The sequence below is a fragment of the Apodemus sylvaticus genome, chromosome 8 (assembly GCF_947179515.1).
Source record: "Apodemus sylvaticus chromosome 8, mApoSyl1.1, whole genome shotgun sequence".
In the NCBI taxonomy this organism is placed as follows: Eukaryota; Metazoa; Chordata; class Mammalia; order Rodentia; family Muridae; genus Apodemus; species Apodemus sylvaticus.
The window spans coordinates 73647912-73656933 of NC_067479.1; positions in this window are offsets into that span (position 1 = coordinate 73647912).

Below are 9022 nucleotides of genomic sequence, written 5' to 3' on the forward strand. Positions count from 1 at the left end.
ATCCACAGGCAGGAAGCAGAGAATGATGAATGTATATGTGATGCTGCTCAGTTCTCTTTCTCTGTTTTATACAGTCTAGGACCTCCTGCCCAGGAAATGGTGCCACCCATAGTGCATGCGTCTTCCCATTTTAATAAGTGCAATCAAGCTAAGTCCTCTATAACAAATGCAGAGGCCACATTCCCAGACCATTCTAGACTCTGTCAAGTTGACAACCAACACTAGCCATCATAGCAATGAATGCTTTCCCCCTCTGTTGATGGTGAGATTTGAATAATAGAAGAACATGGCTGCTTTAGGACTTGCAGAAGCTCACATTCTGTGGATAGAATTGCACTGCCGTGGCATTGAGATCTCGCTGTGTAGATCTTGTACCCTTCACCCCTAGTTATCCTGTCCATCATAGGCCATGACACTGCTGTGCTCTCTCAAAAACCCAAGAACAACCACCCACCTCAACTTCATTTTCCATGGGAAAACAAGTAACTATTTTTCAATGGAAAAGGAGAAAGCTATGGGAGTCCCTTTGGGAGCAAGACCTTCCACAATTTGCCACAAATGGGAGAGAGTGGGGTAGGGGAGCCTGCCTTCCGGGTAGGGCTTCAGATGTCAGACTGGGAAGACAGATGTGGAAAGGACTTGTCCCCCTTTCCTGGGAACAGGTGTTGGTATTTCTGACCCCTCATGCTAGTGGCTCCCAAAGCCACCAAGAGACATTTGTATTGCTCATGGCTCCACCGTGTGCCCTGTTCTTAGGTCCTGTCTGAGCTAAATAGACCTAGTATTTTTCAATTAGTTTTATTACAGATTGGAAGGAAAAGAGGAATGAGATGGAAAGAATGGCAAAATAGAGTTAGAGTTAACTGAGAGAATCAGGAAATCCCTTCAGGGACTTTCATGGAGGCAGATGTGCAGTGTAATAAAATGGTGCCTTTGGGGTAGCCTTGGAGCGGGAGGAAGAGCTTCAAAACCAAGCAAGTGGGGCATTTGGTATTCAGATGGCAACTTGTCTTGCAGCTTAGATCATCACAACCCAGTGTCCTTGTCATGTCCCAAAAGCCTCACTCACTCTGCACCTGCCGCTGACCCATTGCCATGACCTGTGTACCCCAGGCACTCTGGCAGAGTCTGTGGGGTTGTCAGGGAATTTTGATGGTAGGCAGAGACAAGTACAGGGACAATGACAGGTGTATACAATTTTTGGTAACATTCAACACAATTAGAGGCACCATCTCTAAGTGTGGTTGTTTAGTAATTATGACTGTACTGCTGTGCTAGCACCTAGTTTTGAATGCATGTGCTGCTACATACATCATGTATATGACAAGTTAAAGGGCTTTTAACATTGAGCTGTGTAATGAATGCTCAGTATGAGTGAATGAAAAGATTGGATGGGAATGCAAACTGTCCTTCAGGCAGGGCTTTAATTGCAAAGGAGTCCGAGAGTTGGTGTATGTGCTTGACTGAGTAGTATCTGTGTTTGGGAAGCTAACAGAAGAAGGCAAAGGACATACCTCACGACTGCCTTCCATGATGAACAAGCCTGGCATGTGGCAGCATCATGAGAGGAGTCACAGTCCATGACAAAGCACACAGCAACAGTCTACCCACCCATCGGCAGATGCCAGGCTGCAGCGGCCAGGCTGCAGTGGGAGTGGGGACTGCACAGGAGATGGCACATGCTAAGGACACAGGCCAGAAGAGCCCAGAGAAACAGGCCTTTTGTAAGATTCAAATGAGAACGGTTCCTTTCTGAATACCTTACCTTAAAACTTGTCAACTTGATTTCTACATTCGTGATTCAGAGGGTGAACTGAGAATCCAAGTTCTAGTATGCTGGTGTTACTATTGCATTGATTCATGTCCTGTGTCTGAGCTGACCTCAATATAGCCGGGGACGTCTTCTGAGCAGCATACCAAAGGCCCATCACAGCACCACTGTTAGCCTAGAGGACTCCTTATAAATACTTATTTATATAAGTATAAATAAAAAATAAATATTATAGCATAAACTGTTATCTAGGGATAGGTACAGAAAGGCCAGAAGAGGAAAAAGAAAGTAAAATTCAAAATGCTACTTCAGCTGAGAAATATTTATTTTTGCAGTAGAGATGCAATCAGACAAACGGCCTCTACACTGATAGAGATTAAATCCTGAGCTTTAAATACATGGAGGCTTATGGTAAATTTTCTTTATGGTAACAAAGGGGGAAGAACTAGCGTTTGCACATAGCGTGGTAGCTGTTCAAAGGGATACAGGAACCAGGGCTTTCCCAGTTGACAATCAGGGACCTCGGTTCACACAGGAAGATCAAGTGCAAAGATGTTCTCGGTTTATATCTAGACAATCCCATAGAAATTGGCTTTTGGGGTACAGAAGAACTAACTGATTAGCTAGTAGCAGTGGGCATGAGTCAGATGGGGATCAGAATTCAGAGCAAGTGAGGTTGCCATGTGTTGTTATTAGAAGACATCATCCCTGGTCCAGAGAGTGTTTCTTTTTATTTTTTTATTTTTATTTTATTTTTTTTTTTTGTGGTCCCGGGTCTGAAGCAAGGAGCAGCATTGTGCAGTTGAGTTGAATCGCTGCTCTGCTGAGGCAGGAGGGTCTTAAAGCCTGCTGCTGTTTCCTTTTGTCTTTTCACTTTGGAGTAGAGTAGATCTGAGTGGACGGTTGTAAGAAATGAGTCATGTTTGCCGTGGCATACTGGATCACCAGCTGGGGTGCAGGGACGTAGGTGGTTTATAAAAGCTTTGCAGCACTCTCCACACCTACAAGGGATGATACTAGCTCAGTTTAGCATTTTAAACTCAACCACTCAGCCCGTGCCAATGTGTTCTCTCATTTGAGATTGTTCATTTAGAAAAACACAGGGACGGGCCATAATTTCTTTAAATAAAACATCCTTATGCGTGTTGCCTGAGCCTCAAGTGATCCCTAAAGCAGAAATTCAGTTCAGACAGTGAACTCAATACTCATATATCATGGGTTTACTAGTGATGCATGATAGAAACTGAAGATGGACCATGGCAGCCTGCCCAGAGGGGTTTATAAATCGGGGAGGGGGAGGGCAGATGAAGGAAATAGCTAAACAATCATGGCACGACAGAAAACACCTGAAATAACTCAAGGCAGGCAGGTACTAATGTGGGGCTGCTGGATAACACTATCCTTGGAAGAGAGTTTTACACTGGAAATATAAGTTCATGAGCCATGAACACATCTGTGAAATTTAATGCTGCAAGAATGAATGAGATCACTCAGGAAGAATCAGAGGAGTCCAGTAGGAGCCCTGGGCACTGTGGAAGTGCCACAGTGGAGTGGAAGCCATGGAAGGAAATCGACAAGGAGGGGCCTCTGGAGGCCGGCAAAGCGTGACTGAAGTCTCAGAAGCTAAACATGGGAAGAAGTGGAGGAGGACCTCTTCCACAGCTGGAAGAGGTGTGACATGGTGACTACCCATGAACTTGCCTTGGGACTGGTTTCTTTTATTTTAAACAAAGCTATGAGGGCGGAGTTGTGTCTGTTTTGCTCCTGTTATATACCTAGTGTCTGAGACCACATTTGGCACAAAACAGAATGCAAAGTACAACTGTTAGAAAAAAAACAGAGAAAAGAAAAGCCAGTTTCAGGCATTTGTAACATATCCACTAGCATTTGCAGGCTCCTGCATGAGTGGAGTCTCACAAAGAATGAATACTTCATTTAGCCCTGTATAGACCTGTTGACCCCATGTGTAACTCTTTTCAACATCATTAGATGTTCTTCAGTCTAGATGCACAGAAATGAACAAACACTAGTAATTTGTCTGATTGATTTTCCTTCAATCCTTTGAGAATTTAGTCCTCGCCACTTAGGTCTCAGGAAACATTAGTTGTTGGGTTCACTACAAAAATATAATAGGTTCTGTGATGCCAATCTTGGCTGAAATAGGTACCAGCAGTAGTGGTTTTCAGAACATTTGATATGACAGGAGAAATTATGAGTGTTCAGGGACATTGTTAATGCTCATTCTTTGCCAAAATAATTCAACCAAAGAATTATTTTTAATTGTGCAACTACTGTCGCCATCTGGAGGGATGGTGGCACATGAAGAAGAACTTGCTAATGGTTGCTTAGAGTGTTCCAAGAATTCTAAGAAAACCAAAATCCTACCAAGCCTTTTACCAGTTAACATCGGGACAAAACACCAGTGTGGAGTCAGAGGCACAGTGGTCTATCGTTGTTTCCTTCCCTGCATGAAGAAGGCCTCCCATGCTCTGCATCTTGCTGTACCTCCTGTGGGAAGGGTCTTGGTCTCTAACCAACTGCTTTTGAGTTTGCCAGTGAGTGTGAGTGGCTGTGGTTGATGTGTCAGCGAGGAAGCCTGTCCAGTTCTTGTTGACTCTTCCCTTGCTCTCTCGACCACCAGGAGAGCAGCACACCCCGAGCAGCACCTTACCTCTCCACCTGGGTTTTGAAATATGCAGGGAAGGGGCCTTAATGTCTAGCCCCCAATTTGTGGGAAAATCAAACGGGGAATGTTCGATACAGACTGCTGAGGTTGAGGCATTGGTAACATATCAGAGTTTTCTAAGGCAGAGAGGGACACGGAAAGGCTGAGTGGCAGATATGAATGCTGTTTCCTTCAGAGCCCTTACAGACAGCTTCAGGGAAGCGGGAAGTGGGACCCAGGTGACTCGGTTTGTAGCTGAGTATTTTCATAGCTCGCAGGGAAACACTTTGTTCTGATTGAACGCAACTCTGGGAGTATAAACAATTCAACCTAGGTTGGATGAGGACTTGTAGAGCTAAGGTAGGCTGTGAGGGGCCTGCGTATTTGAGAAGAGTGAGCTCTCACTATTTCACACAGCATGAAATCAAAGTGGGAACTCACGGCTAGCCTGATGGCATTATCTGTTTCTCCCAACACATCCTTCTTCTCCACTGGCTTCTCTGCGTTCTCTTATGGTCCCTACTTGTGAGAAGGAAGGCCTCTGTGCCCCGGAAGCATCTAGGTCTGGAAAAATCCCAGAAGTTTTGGATAGCTCTTTAATAAGAGTAATAATTAAAAGGAGTTACTGTTACAGAAAGAGAGAACCTTCCTTCCCTCTTTGCTCTCCTTAATTTTTTATTTTCTCAAAGAATATCATCACTACCATGTTAGGTGATATGTCTTGAGATGAGGATGATAGCTGAATTTACAAAACCTCTAAGCTGCTGGGTGTGATAGGCCACACCTTTGATCCCAGGATTGGGAACCAGAAGCAGGTGAATTTCCATGAATTTGAGGCCAGGCTGTTCTACAAATACAGTTTCCAACCAGCTGGGACTGCACTGTGAGACCCTGTCTCAAAAACAAAACAAATTAAAGCAAAACAAAAAAAACCCAAAAACCCTCTAAATTTTTCTTGACAGGGAACTAGCTGCATCCGTGGTTACAGAGTCCCAGGAAATCCTGATGAACTATCCCTTCCAACACAAAGAAACTGGTTATATATAGTTACATAACAAAGGGACACTTGTGTGATGTGTCACTGTCGTGAATGATCATCTTCCTTCCTTCCTGAACCATCTTAAGGAATCCTTAAGAATACCTTGCTGGAGGAAAGTAGCATTTTCCTGTTATAAAACATGTGTAACCTTTATAACGGGAAGCTGGCTCTGAGCTGTTGCCTCATTCTCTGTAACCGTTCATTACTCTTGGGAAGAGCTAAAGCCTTAGAAACCTCCAAGACCCCTCCCTGGACAGCTGTCCTCTGGCCTCCCTCAACTTCCATGCTTCGGTCGGTCAGATGTGTCTTCTTGCTGTTGCTTGAGGGTCCAGGCAGGTGCTCCCCTACCCAGGACTCTCCCAGCCGTTGTTACTAAGGCTGTAGTTTCATTTTTCACCCTGAGGACAGGAATCCAGTTCCAGCTGTTTTGTAGCTCAGTGTGTGATACAGCATCAGGAGCACTGTGCTTGCTCAGTAAATATTTGAGGGATGAGGCGATGCCTCTCTATAATTACAGGCATTTTACTAATATAGGTTCTGAAAATAGTCAAGTGGAAAAAACATAGCCAAAAGGTTCATGTTTATTTCAGTTGGGGGGGGTCACTGAAAAAATATCAATCATATAAGGCTCCTATGATTTCATCAAAGCGTCTGGACTTTCTGGGAAGGATTTACTCACCAGTCAGCATCCCTGTATGAGGACATCTTAGATCTGTCTTGCTGTTGATCTATGTGCCTCATAATGTGCTCTTGAGGATGCCACTTTTGATTCCATCTCAGGATCTCTAAGATCACTGAACGAATAAAAACAGAGCAAAGCAGGTCCTTACTGTATCCCAGGGTCTGCAATGAAGGCCAAATTCTGAAAGATGCATCCTTTTTTTTTTTATGCTGATACATTTATGTAATTTTCAGGTCCAATAAAAAGCAAAATCAAATTTGGTCCTTATTTTCTCAGAGCATACAAACCTGAGAAAATAGGAAGAACGAAATTAATGAAGTACCATCTCAAGAGGCCTCTGAGAAGGAAGAGCCAGACAACAGAGAGAGAGAGAGAGGGAGAGAGAGAGAGAGAGATAGAGAGAGAGAGAGAGAGAGAGAGAGAGAGAGAGAGAGAGAGAGAGAGAGAGAGAGAGAGAGAGAGAGAGAGAGAAATCCCACAGGAAACAGTATGTGGGGAAGCCCTGGGTGGGTGAGTACCAGCTTGGATATGCTGACAATGGCAGGATGGCGTAGTTGGCTGAAGCCCAGAAAATGAGAGAAGATGCGGCACAGCTGCGTAGTGTAGGGGATCAGGTCTTCAACTGGAGGTCAGCATGCAGAAGAATGCGAATTGATCCATCCTTGTCTCCTTGTACTAAGCTCAACTCCAAATGGATCAAGGACCTCCACATAAAGCCAGATACTCTGAAGCTAATAGAAAAGAAACTGGGGAAGACCCTTGAGGACATCAGTACAGGGGGAAAGTTCCTGAACAGAACACCAATAGCGTATGCTCTAAGATCAAGAATTGACAAATGGGACCTCATAAAATTACAAAGTTTCTGTAAAGCAAAGGACACCATCAAAAGGACAAATCGGCAACCAACAAATTGGGAAAAGATCTTAACCAACCCTACATCAGATAGAGGGCTAATATCCAATATATACAAAGAACTCAAGAAGTTAGACTCCAGAAAACCAAATAACCCTATTAAAAAATGGAGTACAGAGTTAAACAAAGAATTTTCACCTGAAGAACTTCGGATGGCGGAGAAGCATCTTAAAAAATGCTCAACTTCATTAGTCATTAGGGAAATACAAATCAAAACAACCCTGAGATTTCACCTTACACCAGTCAGAATGGCTAAGATTAAAAATTCAGGAGACAGCAGATGTTGGCGAGGATGTGGAGAAAGAGGAACACTTCTCCACTGCTGGTGGGGTTGCAAATTGGTACAACCACTCTGGAAATCAGTCTGGCGGTTCCTCAGAAAACTGGGCACCTCACTTCCAGAAGATCCTGCTATACCACTCCTGGGCATATATCCAGAAGATTCCCCAGCATGTAATAAGGATACATGTTCCACTATGTTCATAGCAGCCCTATTTATAATTGCCAGAAGCTGGAAAGAACCCAGGTATCCCTCAACAGAAGAGTGGATGCAAAAAATGTGGTATATATACACAATGGAGTACTATTCAGCCATTAGAAACAATGAATTCATGAAATTCTTAGGCAAATGGATGGAGCTGGAGAACATCATACTAAGTGAGGTAACCCAGACTCAAAAGCTGAATCATGGTATGCACTCACTAATAAGTGGATATTAACCTAGAAAACTGGAATACCCAAAACATAATCCACATATCAAATGAGGTACAAGAAGAACGGAGGAGTGGCCCCTTGTTCTGGAAAGACTCAGTGAAGCAGTATAAGGCAAAACCAGAACAAGGAAGTGGGAAGGGTTGGGTGGGAAAACAGGGGGGAGGGAAGGGTGCTGATGGAACTTTTGGGGAGTGGGGGGTCTAGAAAAGGGGAAATCATTTGAAATGTAAATAAAAAATATATCGAATAAAAAATTTGTTGGCTGTCAAAAAAAAAAAAGAGTTTGCAGGACTCATATCTTCCTGCAAATAATGAGAACTTACAGGGGAATTTCTAAGGAGAGGCATGGCATGATCACATTTTTACTGAAGAGATCACTCTGGTACTAGAGGCTGGATCGTTTTGTCAAAGGCTGCCTAAACGTGGTCTGAGCAGGGATGACACTAACAGAAATGCCAAGGGAAGTTGGAGAAAGCCCACAGGCCTCAACCCTGCACAAAGAACGACTATAGGTAACTCAGGCATTCCACGAATGGGAGAACCAGTCTTCTCCAGGGACAAGCACACCAATTGGTTATCCAATACCAGACGGTCAGCTCTGAAAATGTACACATGAGTAACTTTATATAGGCTGAGCAGGTTGTATTTAGGAATATATGTGTATATGTGCATACATAGATAGATGTAATAGAAACTAATGGGAAAAAAAAGACCAAAATTTGAAGAACAAGGAGCATACAGGAGGGTTTGGAGGGAAGAAAGGAAAGGGGGACATGATGTAATTATATTATCTCAAAAATAAATAAATAAATAAATAAATAAAAGAAGTAACTAAAAACTAGATTTATTTTTTCCCCTCTTCCTGACCTCCCAGAGAAAGTTTATTATTTTGAAAATCAGAATTGTTATTGAAAATATTTGAATGGACAATGGGTTATCATTTATTCAATCAATATTTGATGAGCATGCGTATTAATGGAAGACTTCCTGTGACCTTTTAGATTCCTCCAGGCTTTCAAATTCAATGATTTTAATTTCCCATTTAAAACCTTAATTGTTCTAAATGAAGGTCACAGCTTGGGTTCGTTCAAGTTGATTCCTTTATTTGTACTATAGATGTACCCCTCCTTAGCATTTAAAAAGGCCACAACCAGTGCCTTCTTCAGGGTTGTAACACCTTTGGAACAGGCAACGTGTTGTATGATAGAAGCATTATTTTTCCTTCTTTCTTGGCTGCCA